We start from the raw sequence: 25,514 nt of genomic DNA on the forward strand, positions 1-25,514 counted from the left end.
TCCGCCATTGACATGGACTGGGAGCCACATGTTGGGCATTACCCAACAGCCGCTCAGTTGTTCATTCAGAATACATGTTGAGGTCTTACCAGGATGAGCAAAACACACACAGTCCCTGCTCCCAGGGTGGGAAGGGAATGTACCATGAAGTCTGTGTCACCATCCGCATTTCACAGATGGGACAATCAAGCCTTCGTAACATCATTTCATTTCCCAACCACATTACAATTGCTAGGTGAGAAAACAGAGTTCTAAACTCAAAACTTGGTCTCCACAGCCTATGTCGTTATGGACTCTAAAGTCCCAAACTGTCTGGTTTTGGGGGCATAATCTCACCTGGTCTAATAAATGTTCATCTGTGACAAGGACTATCATCATGAAGGTAATGCATGATAAAAAGAGAGGGACAGAATATGAAAAGATTTGAGGAATAGGTATCTCCCCACTCCACATCAATAAGTCAATATTCATTTCTTTTGGATATTCAGTTGTCAGAAACCATGAACTGGCCAACTCATTTTTGTGAAGGCACTTTCATTCAAATTATTTCTCCACAATGCTGTGAAAAGAACCACCAATGTAGTCTCAGATATTTGGTCTGTGAGAGTACCTCTGCAGCTCCTTTGTCAAGATCAATGTTGTCGACCCTGTTTGGCTTCAAGAGTTCAACAGACACTGGGGTCACGTAGCTCAGTGGTAGAGTGCTTGCCTCGCATGTGGAAGGCACTGGGTTTGATCCTCGGCACCATATAAAAATAAAATAAATGTATTGTGTCCATCTACAACTAAAACAATTTTTTTTTTAAAAAAAGTGTTCAACAGGCCACTTTGTGCTCCTCATAAAGAAGTAGAAGTTCAGAGAAGCTTAACTTCTGACTTACCCAAAGTAACTCAGCATGTAAGAGATAAAGCAGGAATTTAGATCACCTATTTTTTAAACTCATAATATTTGTTTCCCCAAACTTCTGCCACCCTTCATGATCTTTTTGTCATATACTTACTAACTGTATTTAAATATTCTATTCTCATTTTAAGCAACAGTACTTTTCAGGTGTGTTATTGGGTGTGTAATTTTCTAAGACACATTCAAATAAATATAAAACCATTCAAAATTGAAAATCCATCCATGAATGCTCTAATACTGTCTCAATTTCCGTCAGTGGCCATGTCTGGCTTATGGAGAAACCTGTTCTATGCTGGGCAATTGTCTCACCAGCTAGGTGACCATGGTTCTAGGGCCAGAGTTTAGGCATACAGACAGGCAATTTCCATGGAAAGTTTTCTTTCTGAGAAGAGACCTATGCATATCCACTGATGGGGGATATTTTTTGGTTCCTTCCATCCAGCCCTGGCTTCCCCAGACAGTCACGCCCCCACACTGTGCTCACTTCCTGCCTTTGCTCCTGAGTGAGACATACTTGCCATTTCAAAGTGGACCCCACTTCCCAAACCTCACTAAACCTGGATGACTTTTATGATTCCACAACTTGTGTGAGTTTTTGTGTTGTACTTTTGTAGTGGCTGTCAACCCTCATGATTGTTCAAACTGAGATGTACCTATTTTGGGACAGCAACTTTGACCATGTTAATGAAGCTATTCCCACCTCTGCTTTATTTGGTTATAACCGTGTTTGATTTCCCATAAGTTTTCGCACTGCTTGTTGAACTTCCAGCTACTCTCCTAAGCCACTTAAGGATGAAATTCCGATCCTCAAGTGCATTTTTATCCCTAATTATTAGGAAGGAAGGATTAGGTAAACTGCCTAATACCTTTCTGTTTTGACACAGAGAATAGGAGAAATAGAAAAGATCCATTGTGTTTGAACACATTCCTTCCCCGAAATCCAAGCTCTTAGAGGCGGCTCATTTGTTTCACCATTTAACAACAAAATTAAGGAAGCCTGTGTTTGTCATCCTAGCTATTCTTGGCTGCCATGATGCTCAGGGAGCCTGGGGTAAGGAATATTTGTGTATCTTCTTGAGGGAAAGAGGTTGCATCTTTGTGAGGTTGTTTTGTTTTATTATTTTTAATTTTTTTAAAATTTTTTTCTCATGAGAATCGATCAAGTTGCAAAAAAAAGCCTGTTTTTTTTCTTCAACTCCACTTTGGGGAGTTAAGCGGGTGACTTATTGCTGTCGAAAACTCCAGAAAGAGTTTCAGATTCTTTCTCCTACTCTTGCATAAGCCTCTTCCAATATCTGTTGCATTAGTGGAAGGATCTGAGGCACATTTAATACTTACTGATGCTCAATTCCTGGGCTGACGAGGATCTCTGGAGAGTTCACCAGAGGACTCTAGTGACACACAGGGTTGATATCTTCTCTTCCCTGGGCCTCTGACTTTGGAGCCCCCATGATGTCCTGGTTGGATACAGTCAGACAAGTCTAAGGTTAAATCTCTCTTCTACCTCCTAGCTGATGACCAACACTATTTTTTAGCCTGGCTACACCTTGAATCTCCATCTCTAAAATAGAGATGATAATGGCTCCTACATTATGGAGCAGTTTTGAGGTTCCACGCAATGATGGATAGCTAATGCTGCTTATCTCTAGCTAACTAGTCTTTCTGCCTTTGAAACTGTTGTTCAGTTTGTATTATACACCAATAAATCTTCCTAAAGCATTGCTTCCATGCCCAGCAAGCAGGATAATAAGCCATCTCCAACTTCTGAGAACTGGCCAGATAAGGAAGACTTGCTGTTGTTAGGATCTGACCTGGAACTCAGGTTATCACATCCTCCTGTCAGACATAATCTCAACAAACACCATCAGATAAGGCCACTCTGTGACCATGATAGAGTAAGACACAAAGCAAGATAACTTGATATTTTAGTTCAAGCATGCCGAACAGGTTGTTGTGTACACTACAGAAATACCAAACACTCCTAACCCCTTAGCTAGGTTGAGTTTGGCAGCCTCATTTTCTTTTACAGTTTTATCCTGACTCAGGTCTTTCCTCCTTCTAGAAAAGGTTATTTTGATAGTCAATTATAGAATTATTCCCACTTTCCAACCTCACTTAATCCAGACTGAATAAACCCCATCAACCCCAAATCCACCAGCCAGTGCCCAACTCCACTAAGAAGTCCTTTCTAACACCTTCCCACTGAATCACCCCATGGATCCCTGGGGAGGGCACTCCCCCTTACTGCCACAATAAGAAGCCCACCTTGTTCAGCATCAGCTATGTTTCTGGTGCTTCTTGGCAGGAAGGCATTGGCCCTTGTCTGGAATTCAAAGTCCTGAATCCTGCTAATTTAAGAACCTAATAGATTAAAGATAATCTATTCAGTTGCCTTCTATTGTTTTGTCAACTCTTCTAAGTCCTTTTCACTCTGTCCTATGTTATGCATTAAGCCCCTTTCTCATCATCCCCTGGCATGTCCTGAGATCCTTCTCTCTCTCATTCACAATTCTTCCTTTTTCCCTCTTGCTTCTGGTCATGCCATTTCTATTCTCTTTGATGATTACTTCCTCTCCTCATTCAGTCTGAAATAATAATTAAGCCCTTACTATGTGCTAGCTACTCTTCCCAGAGGCAACCATAAATTGATTTACTAAGGATGGACAGAACCTCTGAAGCAGGTGTTGTTACAATGTCCATTTTACAGGTGAGGAAACAGAAACACAAAGTTAAATAAAATTTTGAAATTCACAGGTCAATAATTGACCAAATCAGTATTGAGAAATCTTCTATCTTCCTAGTAAGGTTGTTAGAAGGATTTGTAAGCTGATGCAAGTGCAGGGTTTAACTTTGTGGAATTTGTAAAATAATTTTTGGTGCTCATCCTGGTTTTGTAATTCATATTTTGCTGTTGAAACTCTCCTTTTCCATTTCCCTCTGTGTGAGGTCTGTGTCTTGCCTTAACTCATTCATTCATAGAGGTCTGTCTGTCCCAAGGTTCAAGCAGTCTTTCGGAGCTTGTCTGACACTTCTTTGCCTTCCCAGGAAGAAAAGTCACCTTAATTATCTGCTTATTAATTAAACATGATCTTAGGAGTTGCTCCAATCTAGCATGCTTTATTAAAGGCTTGCAAATTCAAGTGCTAACATTCCACATATTAAATTGAATTAAAGACACCTAACACAGAGAGGGTATCCAAGATGCCCAGAGCTTTATAAGTACAGTCAATACTCACTATGGAAGCCCTCCAAACCATTAGTGGAAACTCCTCAACAAACTAGTGACCGTCTGGTTAAAGATTCACAGTTCCTTCAGGTAGATTCAGAGTTTGTGTAAGATAGTTCGAGAGTCAACTATTTTTTCCTCTTTATTACAGCAAATATGTATTGCAGGCAAAATTTAAATGCTTCTGCACTGTGTACTTGCTAAAAGGCTCATTAGGTTTTCTTTTAACTCACATTTAAGGATTTCTTTTGGTTTTTACCTTGAAGACACACCACTTCACTACTGGGAGCTTTACCATTAGGAGGGTCTTGTAGAGTATGGCTTCCACCCCAAAGGAAAAGCATTTTCAAATAAGCTTGAGATGGAACATCTTGGATGGGGATGAAAACTTTTGGGGGGTATCAGAGACTGAATCCAGAGGCACTCGACCATGGAGCAACATCCTCAGCCCTTTTTATATTTTATTCAGATACACAGTCTTGCTGAGTTGCTCAGGGCCTTGCTAAATTGTTGAGACTGAGTTTGAACTCTCCATCCTCCTACCTCAGCCTCCTGAGCCCCTGAGATTACAGGTGTGTGCCAGTGTGCTCAGTGGGATGAAACCCTTTTAATGAGAACATAGAGTCTAGAAAAGAAAAAATAAATCTCTGGGACATCATTGAAAGTTTTGGACTTTGTTTAGTCCAAAGATTTTGGGAAACCTAGGATTTGGGAGATTCTGAGAAGTCTGGCATGTGCTAGTGTATTTGAACTTTCATCAAAACTCTCCCTTTGATGGGGCAGGAACAAAGCTAATTTGGTTGCAACCCTCTGCTTTCCTTGCTCATGGAAGAGCACGCTGTCCTTGCACCCTCAAAGTCTCTAGTGCCTGCTCTTTAAGGAGATCTCCAAGAACTCCCCACAGCCAAGAACTGAAAGAGTGCTCGGTTGGAAGTTGACTACGGGCAAGGGGAGATCAGGGGGGTTAGTGAGAAGGACAAAGATGAGGAGAGAGCATTTTCAAAGTTTTGCAGTCAGATATATTTTGGTCCCTGTGCTGTCCTCTGGGAATCATGAAGAGTTTTGAGTTGTTTTCATGGGTTTTGTTCCTGGCCTCTGTTTCTGAGAAGCTGCACTAGGACTTGACCACATCTAAGCCTCTTACTTGGGAGTCTCACGTGTGATCCATGAAAAGGATCATATTCAGAGTGGATTGGATTCAGAATATTACCATAAGTTTGTGGTACCATGCTTCAAGAGGCCTGTAGCACAACTTGAATGCAAGGAGGAAGTTGGAAAAATTCAAAATCAATTCATTGAAGGGCCATGTTTAAGAGGGATGTGTAGCTTGGAGAACAGGGGACTCAAAACTATCCTCGGAGCTGTCTTAAAAGATCTGAGGACAGGTGATCCTCAGTATGCATGTGATTCCATAGGGAAACCAAGACCAGCAGGAAATGGATATTGTCTTTGCTTAGCAACAAACGATTCAGTTAGAAGCCAAAAGAGAACACTCTGGCAGTACTGGCTGCAGATGGAAAAATTCTAGTATCCAAGAAGAGCTGTAACTGAGAATATTTAAGTAAACACAATAACCAAAAATAAATTCCTCAGGGGAGATATTTAAACACAGTATATAATTCAATCAGAATGAGATGAAAAAAAAATGTGGTAAGGAGTGAATATGAAATCATTCATTGCCAAATTTGGCTGACAACTGGAATACCTGTCCCCAATCCCAGAGATGCTTATAAAGTATATCCAAGGAGCATATATTTTCAAAAAATAACAAAGTAAAAGAAATAAAATGGCAGTTTATCGATACAAAGGAACATTATTAAGCCATCAAAAAAAGAATGAACATGATAGAAAATGGATGAATCTGGAAACATGTAAAATGAAAGAAGTCAGTCAGGACTTACTATAGGATTCCATTTGCATTTAATGTCAATATAGGTGAAACTGCAGAGACCAAAAGCAGATTATTAGTTGCTTAGGGCTTGAGGAAGTGGGAAAATGTGGAAAGATTTCAATGTGGAGACTGGAGATGCCTGGAAATTTAGAGACAAGACATCTTTGGGGGAAATGGAAATGCTCTAATTTATTGTGGTGATGCTTTCACAGCTCTGTAGCTATGTTGGAAACATAACGGATTGTATCCTATAAACAGAATTTATGGTATGTGAATTGCATCTCAATAAAACTATAATTTCTTAAAAGGCAATCAAGATGATACTGTACTTGGTGAGATTTGGGAATCACATCTCAGTCAGTTTCAATTAGTATCATCTGAGATTTTGTTATAGGCTAGTAATATCCACATGCCAGTCCCAAGATTCAGAGCCAATTGAAACTAGGGCAATTGAAACTTGTTTTTTAAAACTCCCTTCTGAGTTTAATATGTTGCTTCCTTAAGACTCTTAGGAACTGATGAACTTTAAGGATACCATTCCTTTGAGATGCTGTGATCTACCAAGTTTCTGTTTCGGTCAGGATTGAGGAACTTGAGATCTGGATCAAACTGCATTGACATTTAATTCTATCTTTCATATGCTGTGTGAGATTGAACAAGAGATTTAACCTCTGTGAGCCTTGTTTTCTTCATCTGAAAAATGAAATTAATAATAGTATCTACCTCTGAGAACTTTTGAGGGAATTAACTGATAGGTACAAATTAAGCCAGTGCCTAAAGTATATAAAGAACCCAATATTAAAGACGATAACCATGATGGAATGATGATAACCCTCCCCTAGAAAGAAGGAATATACACTGGGATGGTAGAGGGCTCCAAGTATCCCATAATAATGCGATGGCCAAAATAGATCAAGTTCATCTGTAGTGGGTTTCGTGGACTGTTAGGATCTGTAAACAAGTCGAGATGGCGCCTGGCATTTTGCCAGAGGGAGTGGTTTGTGAAGTAACGCCAGCGAGCCATTAAGTGTGGAGATTCCTTATTGGTTGACTGCTGTATCTAGTTTATGTTAATTAAGATAAGCTGTGTGGAATGTATATATACCCCTCCTGTCCTACAATAAACGGCTCCCACTCCTGCTGTATCAATGTACACAAGTTGCTCATCACCCCCAGTTATTTTACTGCAGCTGGACTTTGGCAGTGGACAAAGATTATGAAAATGTAAATTGGGGAGTGATATTCTTATTCAACAGCTATAGGATTAAAAAGCAAAAAGCTACAACTTTCCATTTTAATGTAACTTCTTACAAGATGCTGGGTGTGAACACTGTGGTCCTTCCCACTAGCTACAATGACTCAACATGATGGATCCTCCACCAGAGATGGGGCAGATGGGGGATGTGTCTGAGAGGACTCTCCATGAGGTGCAGGTGAAGTTTGAGACTGGCAATGTCATGGACATTATAGAATCAACATACCAAGTTGGAAAGCCACCAAGGATGAGGGAGAAAGACCGCAATGGGAGCCTTCTGGGAGATCTGACCTCGATCACACACATACATGTGGAAAACATATTGTGGCACAAACTTTTTAAGCCTTTATAAGTAAAGAAAATGAGAAAGATTGATGATGTGGATTCGGCCAAAGGCTCCCTCCACTGCTGTTGCTGTCTTTGTTGTGATCCCCGCCCCCTTTCCCCATCGTTGAACCAACTTTAAAAAGCCCAGGCTTAATGAAAATCAGAACCCAGCCTCCTATTAGTGTGCTTTTGGCAGCCTCAGACCTGGTGTTGCTTTTCTGACCAGTTTACTGATTAGTGTTTATTGCTAATCATCTGTGGCTGAAACAGGATCCCAGGAGTGGAGAGACCAGGGCAACAGCGTGCCGTGTCGTCGTCGCAATTATCCACAGTGTTTTCAGCAGGAATCATTCAACCCAAATCCACAACCACAACAGATGCCGCAGCGTGCCAAGCCCCAGCAACTGGGCAGAGCAGCCTTCCCTGGGCACTTGGCAAAATGCCCCTCTGCGCTGCCCTGTGCCCGAAGCCCTGCGTCTGCCCCGAGTCAGTTGGGGCAGGATGAGGGAGTGGGAGCACTCTGCACCTGACGTGACACGGGGAGGCCCTGAAATCCACTGTCCACCTAATGCCCCCGCAGAAACTGAGAGCTTCTGTGAGTGAGGCTGGCACACTTGGGCACAGGGAAGGCCATGGGGACCTGCCAGCAGCGTGCTTTGAGCTGTGTTGACTCTGCTGTTTAACCTCTCTGCACTCAACTTTCCTGATGAAGAAACGTATTCACTGGTATAGTATTCCAACAAATATTTATTGAGTTCCTACTATGTGCCAGGTTCCTAGTGGTAGAGGGAAGGCAGCAGGTGAAAAAAATATTAAAATTCACAGGATCAAAATAATTGATAGAGATATATTGACACCCACCCTTCAACAGTGACCTAACAAAAACTCTTATTCTGAGCACTTCGCAGCAACTCCTAGGCAAAGATTTACCCGAATAGGTAAGATTATATCATTCTGGACCAAGTTCTTTGCCTAATCATTGCTGGATTTGCTGACATGGCAGTTTCATTGTCTGGAAATACATCTTTTAACAATTAATTCTCCTTCTCTGCTTCCAAAAGTAAAAGGATGAAATTCCTATTTTTAAGCTCATTTGGAAAATATGAAGAAATTTTTTAAAAAATCATCCATCATCTTATCACATCAAAAACAACCATGCTTAGCATTTGGGTGTAGAGTAAGGAGATTTTTAGACCATGAAAATATGTGGGTTTTTTTTTTCCTTTTAATCTTAAACTAGTAGATATCTGCTCGTATTTTCTAAAATCAGCTGCTTGAAATAACAACAGAAATGCAGTATTTGAGCGGGAGAGTTTACTTAGGAAATAGTGGTTTCTGCCCTGCGTACAGTGTTCTTGCTAAACCAGCGAGGTGTGAAAAGGTTAGAAAATGATTCAGGGTGAGACAATAGTGTTTTATGTGACGCTTTATAAGCACATTTGCTTAAAGGTTAATAAATACATTCTTCATCTATGAAGAAAATGCTAGTATCCAAGAGAGCTATAGCTGAGCCAGGAGAAGGTTTTTTACATATTTAAGTAGACAGATTTTTACCAACTGTCTTTTATGTGCCAGTAATTAGGCAAGGAGATTAGGAAGTTCAGGTACAGAGATGCTCAGTCCAGAAAACAAACGACCCGAAGCCAATAATAATACTCAAGTTGAGTGTCCTAGTAGAACATGCTGAGAAGGGAATACAGGTGCTATGTGATCATACAGCAGGGGTCCTAACTCTCTCTGGATAATGAGAGAATCCTTCCTTGATCAAGTACACTTTACACTGCCTTTGTGAAAGGCAGCGGCTTCCTTCTGGTCCGTGGTGATCAGGTTAAGACCCATATTCCAACTATGTCAAATAGCACCCCTACCCCAGGGCTGCTTTTACCATCTTTGAGATTTTGGTCCTGTGAGAATGACAACATGGTAAATCTGGAAATGAGCATCCTGTCCCTTGTGGCCAGCAACTTTCCTCGGAAGAGTGTCACTTTGTGGAGACCATCTGCTGGAGTGCTTCCTGTAGCATTGATGGCTGGTACCACCTTGGACCTGGATATGGGGTTCCAGGTATTGCAGCTGGACACAAGTTTGCACAACAAGGATGCACAAGGATACAAAGAGGGCCAGATGGCTACGATCTACATATTGTGGGGTCGGGCTCCAAATTCCTTAATAGGACACCCATAGCCCAAGAGTTAATAACAAGAATCAACAAATGGGACTTACTTAAACTAAAAAGTTTTTTCTCAGCAAGAGAAACAATAAAAGAGGTAAATAGAGAGCCTACATCCTGGGAACAAATTTTTACCCCTCACACCTCAGATAGAGCCCTAATATCCAGAATGTACAAAGAACTCAAAAAATTAAACAATAAGATAACAAATAACCCAATCAACAAATGGGCCAAGGACCTGAACAGACACTTCTCAGAGGAGAACATACAATCAATCAACAAATACATGAAAAAATGCTCACCATCTCTAGCAGTCAGAGAAATGCAAATCAAAACCACCCTAAGATACTATCTCACTCCAGTAAGATTGGCAGCCAATATGAAGTCAAACAACAATAAGTGTTGGCAAGGATGTGGGGAAAAGGGTACTCTTGTACACTGCTGGTGGGACTGCAAATTGGTGAGGCCAATTTGGAAAGCAGTATGGAGATTCCTGGGAAAGCTGGGAATGGATCCACCATTTGACCCAGCTATCGCCCTTCTCGGACTATTCCCTGAGGACCTTAAAAGAGCACACTATAGGGATACGGCCACATCAATGATTATAGCGGCACGATTCACAATAGCTAGACTGTGGAACCAACCTAGATGCCCTTCAATAGATGAATGGATAAAAAACAATGTGGCATCTATACACAATGGAGTATTATGCAGCACTAAGAAATGACAAAATCATAGAATTTGCAGGAAAATGGATGGCATTAGAGCAGATTATGCTAAGTGAAGCTAGCCAAACCCTAAAAAACAAATGCCAAATGTCTTCTTTGATATAAAGAGAGCAACTAAGAACAGAACAGGAAGGAAGAGCATGAGGAAAAGACTAACAGTAAACAAAGACAAATGGGGGGAGAGAAAGGGAGAGAGAAGGGAAAGCATATGGAAATGGTAGGAGACCTTCAATGATACACAAAATTATAAGAGGTCGTGAGGGGCAAGGGGGAGGGAAAAAAAAGGGGAGAGAATTGAAAAACAGCAGAGGAGGTAGAGAGGGAAGATGGGAGGGGAGGGGAGGGGGGATAGTAGGGGATAGGAAAGGCAGCAGAATACAACAGTCACTAATATGCCATTATGTAAAAATGTGAGTGTGTAACAGATGTGATTCTGCAATTTGTATTTGGGGCAAAAATGGGAGTTCAAAACCCAATTGAGTCAAATGTATGAAAGATGATATATCATGAGCTCTGTAATGTTTTGAATAATCAATAAAAATAAATAAATAAATAAATATGAATTTTTAATCCCCCCCCAAAAAAAAAAAAACAAAGAGGGCCAGATGGGTTCTGTAAGAGGTTGTGGCAAGATTCACCCTGATCTTTGCAGTGAACATTGGGAGAGTTCTGAGTGACGTCAACAACGTAAATGAACAAGGAACCCACCACGCGTGCGAGTCAATCCCACATCTCACTTGCCACCTCATTGCCATTGTTACATAACGGTAAAGTGAAAAAATAAAATCCATGCCATAAATAAACAACTGTCGTTTGATATGACATTGACCCGCACATCTTAGGGATGATCGATCTTCAGGTACTACTGCTCTGATGCTTTTTATACAAATACAAATGCACCTTTATTAAATTACGGTAAGAATGTATCTCTACATGTTATTTCAGTGTCAGTGTTGAAAGACAAACAATTCAAAAGGATGAAGCAGCCTGTTTCTTTCTCAAAGGGCCTTTCCTTCCTTCTGGTTTCTTCTGGAAGGCTTTACTCAGGAGAGACTCCTACTGCCCATTAGACATTGTGATAGTACAATTGAGTCAATGAGATGGAAAGAAAATACCAAGATTCATCCCTTTCATGGTTGTATTTAAGGGATATAGACATGAAAGAAGCTAGTCTGAAATCTTAACTTTTCTTCTATTAAATCTTTCCTTAGGTGAAGGATAAGCCTTATTCATTTTATGCCTCCTTAAAGAAAAACCCAACACGTGACCCAGGTGATGTCATAACCAGGCAGCAACTGTCATGTTGGTGTCACCATTAATTATATAACTAGCATTCCGGCATAATCATATAGAAAGAATACTCCATTTAATTGATCACACAATGATGGGCCTTTCCATTTTCAAGGGCGTTTCAAATCAAAATCTTTCCTCCTTTGATCAGAGTGTGTTGTGGAGTTTGTTCTCTGGATGGGAAATGTGAACTCTCCAGGGTGAGAACTTACTCTAAAAACTAGACACCCCTCTTTATTTACTCACCAGTGATTAAAGACAAGCATTGTGCATTTAGTTTTGAAAATGCACGTTGTTAATAAAATTCATGAATCTTCTAGTATAGTATCAACTGCATCTACCCTTGACCAGATAGTTCTGTACCTTTAAATATCTTCCATCTGAAACTCTTGGAACTTCACTGGAACATCAATGAGATCCCTGTCAGCATTAACTTGTTTCAGAACAGCAGTTCTCTCCAGGAACTCTTGGGATAGTGCAGCTGATCTAAGGGCACACCAGGCCATATTAATAGCAAGAACAGCAAAGCCATGGCAAATTGCAGCACCATTAAGAAACAGCCTTTTTTTCTTCTTTTCAGATAGCCCTGACTTTGTCCATTTTCAGAGTTAAAGCACAGTGGGTTTTTCAGCGTCAAAAGTAATTTAAAATAAACACTTACATTCCATTCTCCCAGCTCAGATTTGGGAATAGACAGAATCCAAGTGGGAAAGAATTCGACCTCTCCAGCTCTTTGGGAAGAGAACATGGGCATCTGAAGGGGGCTGATACTTCTCCTCTAAGCTGGGCTTTTGTTACCAGGAAGTGGCATGTTCCTTACTCTGCCGCCCAATACAGTTGAGCCTGTTGGTGCAGTCAAATGTCATTTCTCAGGAAAAAAATCAAACTCAATTTGGCAAGATTTCTGGAGAGGAATGAATCCAGTCTGGGGTAGAATTGACAAAGTGCACCGATTAAAACAAGCATTTCTCTGTGCCTATGTGTGCCATCCTAGGGTCTGAAGATGATTGTTTTTAAGGAAATACAGGGATTTTATACTTCAGAGGTGACAAAATGTATTCTCTCTTTTCTCTTAGTACAGCTTCCTTCCAGAAGGGAAATGAATCTCTGTCATGTCCCAGTGATGAGAGAGGAAAAACGTCCTCTGTTGACTGAGCAACTGGATTCCTGGGACTGATAGAGTCAACTGGATATTCGAAGGCATGCTGTGTCTTTGTAATGTACATGTCAGATTCTGTGTTGTAGAAGCTTCGTTTTGGTGTTATCAGGACTCCTATGATGTATACGGGATTTCTGTAGGTCCTATGTGTGTTAGAAACTTGGCCCCAGTGTGGCAAGAGGAGTCATGGAATCCTTGAGTTGTGAAGCTTAATGGAGATCATCTCAAGTTGGAAAGGTATTAATATAGTTTTAATGAGACGTCAGTTAGTTGCTGAGAGTTAGTTGTTGGCACAAGACTGACCCCTCCCCATCTCTCTCTGGTTTCCTATCTCAGCAGGTGATCTCTTCCTCTTGTACTTGCTCCCTTCATGATTTCAACCAAGATGTCGTGGAAGTAAAATTGATGCAACAGCCCAATCTTGGACCTTTAGCCTCCAAATTTTGTGAGCTAAATAAACCTCTTTTCTTTTTAAGCACCTAGCCTCAGGTATCTTGTTAGAGTAACAGAAAATGGACTAATACAAGCACAAACTCAAATGAGTTTTGTAGCCTAAAGATACATGGGTGGATACAGAGATCCAAGTGACAGAGAGTCCAACAGTACCAGTTGGCACTGTGCATCTTCAGACGGCAATATGAATGTTGCCTCCTAAAGCAAAAGTGCATAGTAGGTTAGTAGGTGGCAGCCCTGGGGGGGGGGGGGTCTCTTCATTTGGATCAGATCTACTTAGTCACTTGGACATTTTACTCAGGTTCCCACAGTTCAAGGATCCAAATGAAGATGAGAATTGTTTAAAGTCATCAATTTTAACAGCCAAACGATTGGTACATCCATAGCATAATAGTGCCTAACCCATCATACTTAACTGGTAAGTATTTTCAGAATGTGAGATTATGTGTTGTTTATATAGGTAAATCTCTTTCTCTTCCACTAAGTTATTATTGTGGAAACAGAGACCCCATTAGTTATGTTTATCTTTGTGAACTTGGTGCAGGCCACAGCCCAGAGATGAACATTGAGAAAGCATCCAATTAATACTTATTTAATAAATGAGAAAATCAAAAACCATTGTTCTGTGGTTAGCATTTGCATCACTGTAATAAAAAAAAACTGACAAGAATAACTCAGAGATGGAAAAGTTTATTGGGATTCACGGTCCCATAGGTACCCATCCATGGATGGCTGACTCCATTGCTCTGGGCCCAAGGTGAGGCAGAACATTATGGAGGAAGGGCCTAGTGCAGGCAAGATGCTCTGCTCATGGCAGCAGAGAAGCAGAGAGGGGGAAAGGTGAGGCAGCAGGAAAGATGCACCTTTCCAGGGTACACCCTGAGTGACCACCTCCTTCAGCCATGCCCCACCTGCCTACAGTTACCACTCCGTCCATTCAAACTTGGATGAAGTGATTAGGTTACAACACTCACAATCTAATCATTTCACCTCTGAATATTTCTTCACCAATGAGAGCTTTGGGGGAACACCTCATATCCAAACCATAACCCCTTCCCTCCTTGTATATGTGAAAACTATGTTCTAAAGAGAAAACTCAGGAGCCATAACCCAAGAGGACTGACACCTGGTGTAGGATCCCAACTACCATTGGGTACTTACAGTCAGACCATGAAATGTCTGTAAGTTCAGACTGCTTTATTTTGGTCCATGTATAATTCATCATTTTAAATTTAATTTTTATTCTTAGTGGGCAAATTATAATTACGTATGCTTATGAAGTACAGTGTGATGTTTCTATCTATGAGTATGACATACAATGATCAAATAAGGTAATGAGCATATACATCACCTCTTAATGGTTATTATTTCTTCATGTTAGGAACATTCAATAGCAATAATTTTAGCTATTTTGAAATATACCGTAAGTTATTGTCAACTAGAATCACCATATAGCACTGCAGAATCTTAGAACTTATTCCTCCTACTTATTTTCAACCTGATAACCAGCCTCTCACTACCCTCCTATCCTTTCCAGCCTCTGGTAACCACTATACTCCACTTAGTATAATGTTAAGTGAATAGAATGTTAAATCAACATTGCTCATTCATGTTGACACCAATGACTAGATTTTAATCTTTTTTAAGGCTGAACAATATCCTACTATGTGTACATATTATATTATATTCGTCCATTCATCTGTTGATGGGCAACTAGATTATTTGCACATCTTGGCTATGAACAGTGTGACAGTAAACATGATAATGCAAATGTCTCTTGGACATACGAATTTCTGTTTCATTTAGATATATACTCAGTGGTAGAATTGCTGAATCATGACATAGTTTTTATTTTTACTTTGTTGAAGGAACTTCATTCTATTTTCCATAATGGCTGCCCTAATTTACACTCTCACTAACAGTGTATAAGTTTTCTTTCTCCAAAATCTCTCCAGCATTTGTTAATTTTTTTGTCTTTTTAAAAATAATCATTCTAACTAGAGTTAGAATGTGTCCTGGTATCTAGAGTGAGACGATAGATATCTCATTGTGGTCTTAATTTACACTTACTTGTTGGCCAGGTAAAAGATGTTGACCACATTTTCCTTCTTTTTTATTGTCATTTGTATGTGTTCTTTTGAGAAATATCTATTTAGATAATTTGTCAATTTAAAAATTATATTATTTGTGAGTTGTTTTGTCTTTGCTGTTGTTTGCTTTCCTTGTATACTCTGGATAGTGACCTCTTTTGTCAGATAATAGTATTCAGAAGGTTTTTATATTGACATGATCCATTTGTTTGTTTTTACTTTTTTCCATGTGCTTTTGAGGTCTTATCCAAAAACAAACTTTGCTCATACCAATGTCTGACAGTGTTTTCTCTAGTATTTTTATGGTTCTGGTCTTACATTTAAGTTTTTGATCCATTTTTAGTTTATTTTGTATATGGTAAGAGGTAGGGATAGAATTTCATTCTTCTAATATGGACATTCATTTATGTTAACATTTATTGAAAATACTGTCCTTTCTCTAATATATGCTCTTGGTGCCTTTGCAAAAAAAAAAATTAGTTTGCCATAAATATGTTGACTTATTCTGGATTCTTAATTTTGTTCCATTGGTTTATGGAAATGTTTCTATGCAATGGATGTTCATGAACATGGGTCACCTTTACTTCTGATTTGTGTGTGTGTTCTCCAATATTTTTAATCAATTTTTTAATAGTTTTCATTGTAAAGATATGAATGGATTCTTGCACTGAGAAATGTTGGGAACAGACCAAACTCACTATTTTATTTATTGTAGAGACATTCTTGAGGATAACAGGTGATGGCCTGTTTATGAAGACTCTCAGAAAACATTTTCTCAATCCTCTGAAATGGAAACATGGATAGCTCCTGAACACCACTGAGCCTTTCATCTTACAAAAATGTGCATTGTGTAACATATTGCAAGTTTTTTTCTTCATATACTTGTGCAGTCAAAGGTGACTTTGAAGGCCAACTTCAGTCATTGTTTCCATATGTTTGCTTTTTATTTCAAGCCTATAGAATTTTATAATTCTATTTCTCTTTCTCTCATATTGATTTTCTACATGTTTTACTTTTATTGTCTTTTTGTCTGCTCCCTCAATTGTATTATTAGAAATAAGAACCCAATAAAATCTCCAGTACAGGCAATGTTTGTAGTGATGGTTAGGAGTTTAACTGAACCTGGGTTCAAATGCCAGCTTCTTTACTCTATGTGACCTTAAGTTTGGGACTTAACCTCAGTTTCTTTATGCATGCAATAGGGTAATGACAATACCTACATAGTGACTTGTTACCAGGATTAAAGGAGAGAATTAATATAAAACATGTAGCCCAGAACCCAGGACACACAGGGTGCATTATTTTATTATTTTCTTGTTTTAGCTCTACATCTTATGCCTCCACCTAATCCATTAATCAATGCTCCAGTTTCTCAAACTTGACATTATTGACATTTTGGGTCAGATACTTCTTTGTTGTATGGCATATCCTGTGCAGTGTGGGTTATGTTGCAGCATCTCTGATTTCAATCTACAAGGTGCTAGTACTGATTCCTCAGTATTGTGAAAACCAAAATACCAGACATTACCAAAATTACCAAGAGAAACATCATTTGTGGTTGAGAACCACTGCTCTAGATGTGTCCTGATATCTACTTTTGATGTGGACCATGCTTTCTCCATTAATTCTCTTTCAGATTATACTTTCCCAGATCAGTTTCTGTGTTGTTGGATTCATTCATTTTCTTAAATGCAAACTTAGTGACCCACTTAGACTTCTGTCCATCGCTAGTTATGCATCAAACATTTATTGGGCACCAACATTTGCCCTGAAGAGACCCATCCAGGAAGGGAGTTTGGCCACGTGTGCAGACCACCATGGCGGGGTCCAGGGACTACTCACAGTGGGTGATATAAAACATTTCTGTCCTCTATGTTCAGAATGAAAACACAGGACACATGCTTTGACAGGAGATTTTTTTTTTTTTGGTCAATAGTTCATGTGAAATATTATAAACACAAATAAAATTTTAAGTTGGTAAAGGTTCACTGAATTATCCTTGTGAGAAGGATAAAATTATATGAAATTAGAAGGTGCTTAGAAGGACCATCAGAGGAAGGAGTGATTAATTTTTCTAGTTATAGACAGATAATCTGATTCATACTGAGGCAGTGATAATTGATAAGAGGTTAAAGTGAGGTCCTTACCTAATGTCATTTACATATTAATGTAGGGCTATAATCTGCTAAGTAAGTGCGATTTTTAATGGGGATGATGGTTATAGAAAAGAAACCTAAACATTTACTGTAAACTAAAAGGAAAAGCTATGGGGGCACATAGCTGGGAATGTTCCCTATAATAAACAAAAAGAAAACCAAACACATATTTAGCAAACAACCTAGATCTGGGTCCCTAGTTTGGGGATGTTAGCTATGGCCAGACAGCAACCCCTCAACCACAAGGAACTTGGAATAGAGCCAAATAAGATTTAGAGGTAGATTCTTAACCCTGGTGATGACGATAGGAAACAATATAAGTCAATGATAAATGGAAAAAGTCTTGGCAGTAGTCCTCTTAATTTTTATTAAAAAAAATCAAGGAAGTATGACTTTGGCAAAACTTTCCTTCCTCTGTTTTTCTCCTTATATAGCTGGCTCCTCACCCCCGAACAAACAAGATCACTCTTAAGTGAACGGTCATCTCGAGGTATTTAGAAATGTTGGCAAATCCATTGCTTTTATTTTTTTTTTCTTACTATGCCTAGTTTTTATTTATTTATTTATTTATTTTTATTTATTTATTTTTTTTATTGTTGGTCGTTCAAAACATTACATAGTTCTTAATACATTATATTTCACAGTTTGATTCAAGCGGGTTATGAACTCCCAACTTTAAACTCTGTGCTGCTAATCACCAAGGATGCCTCATGATAAAATTTCCTTCTGATATCTACTGCACTTCACAAATTGTCCATTTTCCAATACAAGTATCTCCGAGTATAATGCCCACTAGTGTGAATGTGTAATGTGTTTTAATCGCTAGATTGTGGTGAATTTTGAAGATGGAAAAGAAAATGAGAGGGAAGACAAACAGCTCTTTGAGGAAGGGTTGGCATTGAGATTCTTACATCAGGAGATATCCTGAAGTTACAGAAGACCCTCTATATCTATTTGCCTTCGAGTCTATTTGGAGCTGTATAATCCAATTCAGGCACTAGGTGAGAAGACACTAACACAAACCAGAAATCCATTTTCGTTGTGTTTTCTAAAGCTCAACTTTGTACAGTTCCACAAAAAGCACAAGGCTACTTCCCCTGTGGGTATAATAGGGTCATTTTAAGGACACGTTTGTTGGACTTGGCTCTCTTGGCATCTGTTCAGGACAGCTAACAAAAGTCAGTTGTCTTCTTACCTTCTGATCACCACCCCACCCCCAACAAATCACTAGCAAATTCCACTTGCTGAGTGTCCTCCATTAGCATAATGGTGTATTTTAATTTAGAGAAGAAGCATGTGTTTCCTATAAGAAAGTTGTTTTAGGTCTTTAAATGTCTCTGTCAAACACTTTCTTTTTGTTTGGAGAAATAATTACAGATCAGTACTGTTGAAACCAAAACATCAGAGAGATTGCCTGTCCCAGTGTTTCTAATTTGGTGGACGTCTGCTCAGTGAATGACTACAGTTTAGCTTGGCCATGCCAAGAAAAACATATCCAGTTTGACCATCACAAATGCTGACTTGGTTATAAGGGATGACAGTCCCTGTACTTGGGTTGTTTTCCTCACATGCCAGGAAAAGAGCTCTTCTTCTGCAAGGGCACATCTGTTTCTGCAGCTCCATTAATGGCAGACACCAGGTGGAACTGTGACTGTTTTCTTTACATGCTATTATACCCCTTTTGGGGAGACACCTATGTTGGTCCATAGATACTCAGAATCACCACCATAATGGTGGTGACACCTTGGCTGATGCCTCCACTCCATAAATGCTGCACCTTGAAATTTTTCCAGTCCCAGACCTGGATGTGTTTTGGCCATAACATGGTGACTACTAAGGTAAAACCATCCTATATAACACACATGAACTGGGAAACATGCAACCTTCTAGGTATGAGACCATGGGTAATGTTCATGCAATTATATGAATTTGCTAAATTTTTAATTTGGGGAATGTATTAGTTTTGTAGGAAAAAACCCATATTTTAGATAAGCGTCATTGAGTCTAGGAAAGGAAAGCAAAATAAAAAAATATAATCCAATGTAAAATTCAATATAATTCAAAATATACATAATTCCAATTCTAGGAAATATGTAAGTGTTCAACACATCACTGGGGGCACAGAAGAGAAGAGAGCAAGTACCAATAAGCAGTGTTGGTGGGACTTGAACCAGCATGGACTCCTACAAATCCATAATGGTAGGCAGCACTCGCAATGCTTACCTTCTGCTGAGAGCTACTCCCTTAGACATTTTCATACTTAACCTTAAAATATCCCATAACAGTAGTAATGGATTCCTCCACTTTTTTAAAGATGAGAGCTTTGGGGTACATAGGGAAAATTTACCCTAGATCCCTTGGCAGGTAAGTTTCACAGCTAGTATTTACTACTGATACACTAAACATTGCTACCCCACTTACCTTATTCTTTAGAAGGAGAATCATAAGAGGGGCAGGATTCTGAGAGGTTACTTTTCTTGGTTCTCCATGAATGTGGGATAAAATGGTGACCAGGGAGGGGGAAGGAATTGATAAAAAAAAAGAAACAACTCAAGCAAATAGCATTTCCTCCACCTACCTAATAGCCTTTGTGCCTGATATTAGGTTACAGGAACAATGGAAAAGTTCTTTTTCTGTATAATTATGCAGAGGCTCTGTGGCCTCTTTGAGAATAAAATGTAATGTGACATTTGGGGTTTAACTTTTAGAAGTGCACACTTTTTGCAACATTTCTTTGGGGGATATATAAATAAATGTGAATGTGTGTGTGTTAATTGTCTGCACTTGAATACCTGATTAGAAATGTTCTGCTCCCAAATGGCACGAAGTTCATGTTCCAAAGTTCCATAACAGTGTTCCAGACCTGTTTATCAGATACTTTGCTGGTGCTACAAACTGAAGCATTTTTAAGAGGTATAATGTGTTTATGCAGGTGGTAAATCTAAATCCATCAGAACTAAGTTCTCTACCTCACTGCTGAAATAGATAAAGAAAGTGTGAGAGGTATATAAAATGCATTCGATTTTATGCATTACTCAACTGTAGAAGTACATTAAAATTCTGAGCCTTCATCTAAATGGATGAGATAATATCATTTGGCATATATTAGACCAGTTCAGATATTAGAGATTAATTTGTGTTTAAGAATTAGCTTTCAGCCTCATTACATTTTCAAAGAATCCCTCACATGTGTGTCTATCAAAAGGTAGACCAGAATGACACTTTTTGTATCTTTTGTTTACTGAATTGCAGTGTCAGGATAATAAATGCTGTGGCTGGAGTATGTGTGTGTTTCATTTCTCTTAGGGAATTCTGTACTTCAAGGGCTTTCCTCTTCAACATTGCAGATAAAACACTACATCACACTCTTTAGTGAAAGAGACACTTTCTCCTTCAAGATGCCTGTTCAGCTGTTCTACAGCTGAAGAGCTGGGAAGACTTAAATTACATTCTTTTTCCTGCCATTAAAAGGGAATAGGGGGGAGGGGGAACAAGAAACTTGCATCTGGTTTGATTTCTTTGCCAAATTCTTCATTTAATTGTTTTGTAATTTGAAGAAAACCACAAATGACAAGATGAAATTGCTAGGAATATAAATACCGAATTTAATTGTTCATGTCAGGATTTCAATTCACAAACACTGGTAATCTGAGTCACAGGTTTTTTTGACCAACAAACAAGAAAAGAGAATTGGAGGATGCTGCTAAGTTTGTTGAGCCTCCATGATCAGCGTCCCCCACACCCCACCACTGTGTTCACAAACTCCTTTCAATCAGAAATAGAGGAAGAAGGAAATTGGCTTCCCTTATCCCTATGGATTTGATCCCAACAGCTGGGATCCTAGATAAGTTTTCTCAACAAAAACCATGATGTCAAGACCCAGGTCCAAATAAAGCAGAATCTGAGTGTTAAACGTGTAATTTATGGGATCCTGCAAGTTCAGAGCATCCCTGATAGCAATGAAATTCCCCTAATAATGTGCCCTTTGTTTGATGCGCAGAATAAGCTTCCCTAGAACAAGAGTCATCTTAGCCTCTTAGCCTCGTTGGTGTCATTGTAAGTTGGGAAATATGTATTACTCTCAGCTGCCAGGCTGAGTTTGCTTCTCTTATTCCTCTGCTTGGAACAGTGTTGCATATACAATCATGTTCAATTAGGAATTGTTGAAAAAAAGAAATTTGTTGGATGAGCAAATGCACAGTAGAATGAGCCCTCAAATTTTTATAAAGTAGCTGAATAGAACAACTCCTTGATTATCTACTCTGTGTTTGTTTCAAATTTAGGAAGTCTCCAAATTCTAGCCTTCTGGATTCTTTGTAGATTTCATCTCTTGGGATGCCTCTCCAGTAGAATAGTCTCCACCTTGACCTGAACATTTTCCTTTTGGTTTCTTTTCATCAAAATTTACTAGAGTTGTACCATAGTTCCTTATACCTCAGGTTTGTGCAGTATTAAATTTAACAAAGCTGCTGGTGCTGATATGACATTGACCTACAATTGCTCAATTTGCCATCCAGTACAGACACTTTCCCTTTATGAACCTTAACACAGTTGACTGATAGTTAGAAATCTTTGGGCCAATCATAGAGTCAAGGGGAGCTACAGAGACAAAGAAAAGGAAACATTTCTTTGTGTCTATAGGCCAATGTTTGCTTTTTATTTGAGCTTAAACTTGAAAGGGGGGATTAGTGCCCAGTTTGATGTGAAGGTCCTGTTTTGTAAGATTGCACGAGTGATTGGGTATACTACATAGTAAGACATTTAAATGATTTAAGATATTCTTAGTATTCATATTCACAAAATCATAAAACAAAATTAAAAGGTCACCAAAGGGGGAGAAGTTAGAATTGGAAGTCATATAAATCATTAGGAAAATATATTTTGAAAAGTACTTACTTATCCAGAAGATCTTTATAAGATTTTAAAGAACATGAATTCAGCATACATGAATTAAAATATTTTTTCAACAACAGGTCAATAATAGACATGATCATTATTTAATGAGATATGGATGTTTCTTAAAATTTATAATTTTGCCCCAAGAAAATTACAATCACAAGTTTTCCTCTTTCTGACAATAGTGGAAAACTTCAAGCCAACTTAGTTATTCATCTGAGATAGTCCATATTATAGTGTCTTTTATTGTGTTTACACAGAATTCCACCCATCTATCAGAAATCTTGGTTTCATCATAATAGGAAAAAAGTGTCCATTTTTTCCTCAGTAAGAAAAAGTTCTTACTTTTAACAGTTGCCCTGTTGTATCTGTCAAGAACTTGAACTTTTAAGGATATCAAGTGCTGCAGTAAAAAAATGCTGCTGGTAATGAATTGTATGGTTTGGGTTTTGATAATCAAACAAATGAAAAGAAAGGTTTTGTGTATTACTGAATTGCATCAGGGTACTTTCCAAAGATTTTTTTCTCTTATCATGTAGATTTTTGTATGATCCTATTGGTATAATAGATGAGGTAGATCAAAGATTTCAGGATTTGGTGGGTGGACACTTTTTTGGTTCTCACACCTCTCAATACACCATTGGATTAAGAACCATTGCTATAAGATGTTGCTAACACCACTGTTACCATGTGGATTTGATGTGTTTCTCAAAAGCTCACTTGTGAAAAAAATGCAAGAAGGTTGAGAGAAGAAATGACTGGGTTATAAAAGTCTTAACCCAAACAGTGACTTAATCCCTGATGGATTAACTGAGTAGTAACTAAAGGCAGATAGGGCATGGCTGGAGGAGGTGGGCATTGTGGGAGCATGACTTTGGGGTATATATTTTGTATCTGGTGAGTGGAGTTTGCTGCTTTCTGATCATCATGTGAGCTGCTTTCCTCTGCCACACCCTTCTGCTATAATGTTCTGCCTCATCTCAAACCCTAGGGTTTGGAACCAGCCTTCTATGGATTGAGACCTCTGAAATCCTGAGCCCCCAAATAAACTTTTCCTCCTCTACAATTGCTCTGGTAGGATTTTTTGGTCACAGCAGCAAACTCTTTCATGCAGACTTCTGAGACCAGTGCCATTCACCAGCCCTTCCCTGAGAATTCCTTGGATAGAGACAGACAGCTAGTGTGTCTTTGGTGATATGTTTTTCTGATAGGGTAGTAGTCATCTTCTTTCCCACCACAGAGACATTGCACTCATCGTACTCTGTGAACTACCTACTGTCTTCCCCTTCCATAGACATGAGTCCAGTAGCCATTTATGAAACTGGTGACTCTTCCCTCACTAGTCACAGCAACTTGTACTGGACATGACACAGAATCAAGCAGATATCCCTTCCAAGAACTCTGTAAGAAGGACCAGGAGATAATAGAGCCAGACTACTTGACATGTTGGATGTCAACATGGAGACCTAAATTAGGATTACCAAAATGGTGGTCTTTGTCCTGAAGAATCAGGACAAAAAGTGAGAGAAAGAGGAAAATAGAGGGTTCCCTCAATTTCTTCATTCTAACTGCTCCTTGGGAACCTATTAATTTCTATCTTTAGTAAGACACCTCTATTGTCTCACAATCGATTCCCTTTTTACATTTTCTTTATTTCTCCCTTTTGTTATCCAGGAATGAAGTTTCTGTTAGTTGCCACCATGATGCTCTAATGAATTCCCTCGAGAGGCTGGAAAACATTGACCTGATCCTCCCCATTTGAGCCAAGCTCTTTCAGGACCAGGGAGCAGGAGATAGGTATCAAGCTTCTGGTTCCTTTGGGATGCTCCCATAGCCATTTCTGAGATTGGTCTCCAGCTCCTGTAGCCAGCTATCCTGTGAGAGAGATGACATAGGGGTTAAGACTAAGGGATTTCTCCCTATATTCGAATCTCTTGGGAAACTTTCTCAGATCTTCAGAGCTGCCCAACTTTCTTGGGGGAGGATCCAAAAACTATGCCCTACTTGAGGTTCTCACGCTTCTCCCTAACAAGTTTATATATGAGCACATTATATATAAATCTTAACTAGGACCTTGGTTGGTGGGAATCTTTCGGCAGGCATCTTCTGATGACTTCAGTGCCAGCTGCCAATTACCAGAGCTTTGTTTTGAATAGATTTAGTTACACTATTTGTAGAAGCCAACTTGATTATATTTCATATTTTAGACTTTGACTTTTGATTTTCTTCAATCTGGCATTGGGAGACATTGTACCCGTGGCTTTAAAAGGACAGTCTTACAACCCACTCATGCACTCTGACCTTGGACTGCTATTTTCACTGTGATAGTTTCATTTTCTTCAGCATCTCGGTGGATTGGAAAATATGGGTCCAGCATTTTATTAATTTATTTTAAAGTTCTATAATCATTCTTTCCTTAGTGAGCAAACATGTTGATATTCTCAATTAGTGGCTCTCAAAATGCAGAGTACCTAGGAATTATCTAGAGGACTTATTAAAACATAAGTCAAGTTGCTGATTCAGTGTTGCTAGAATGGGGCCTGATCATCTGTCTCTCGTGTGTTTCAGTGTGATACTATTGGTGCTGGCCCAGGGGTTATACTTTAAGAATCACTTTTTAAGGCATCCAAGGTGAAGTGGCTCTTGACCATCCCCAGGCATTCCTCAAATTGCCAACTTCTGATCTTCTTCAACCACTAAATTAGTATGACCACATAAAACTCAACCTGGTGAAAACTTATTGAGAATCCTTGGAAAGTACCATATGCCACTCAAGGACATAAGAGTCATTGTTTTCATTTTTTTATGGTTGTTGTTAAAACCAGAACAACAACATATACTCTCAATAATACTTCCTACTGCAGCATTTGATTATATTTAAGTCAAGTAAGCCAATTCCAAATAACCAGGGGCAAAATATTTTATCTGATAAGTGGTTACTGATCCATAATGGGGATGGCAGGGAGTAT

At 39.1% G+C, this 25,514-nt stretch overlaps 1 long non-coding RNA gene across 1 annotated transcript in view; it reads left to right on the plus strand.

Moving 5' to 3' along the window:
• Positions 1-16,582, plus strand: part of LOC120885826 (uncharacterized) — a 40,938-nt gene extending 24,356 nt beyond the window's left edge. The window contains exons 6-9 of the long non-coding RNA XR_005728559.2: positions 12,868-13,187; positions 13,287-13,623; positions 13,705-13,821; positions 16,209-16,582. This is a non-coding gene — a long non-coding RNA (uncharacterized LOC120885826). The remainder of the gene's footprint in view (positions 1-12,867; positions 13,188-13,286; positions 13,624-13,704; positions 13,822-16,208) is intronic.
• The last annotated feature ends 8,932 nt before the right edge of the window (positions 16,583-25,514 follow it).

This window comes from Ictidomys tridecemlineatus, chromosome 1 (genome assembly GCF_052094955.1).
Source record: "Ictidomys tridecemlineatus isolate mIctTri1 chromosome 1, mIctTri1.hap1, whole genome shotgun sequence".
Lineage (NCBI taxonomy): Eukaryota > Metazoa > Chordata > Mammalia > Rodentia > Sciuridae > Ictidomys > Ictidomys tridecemlineatus.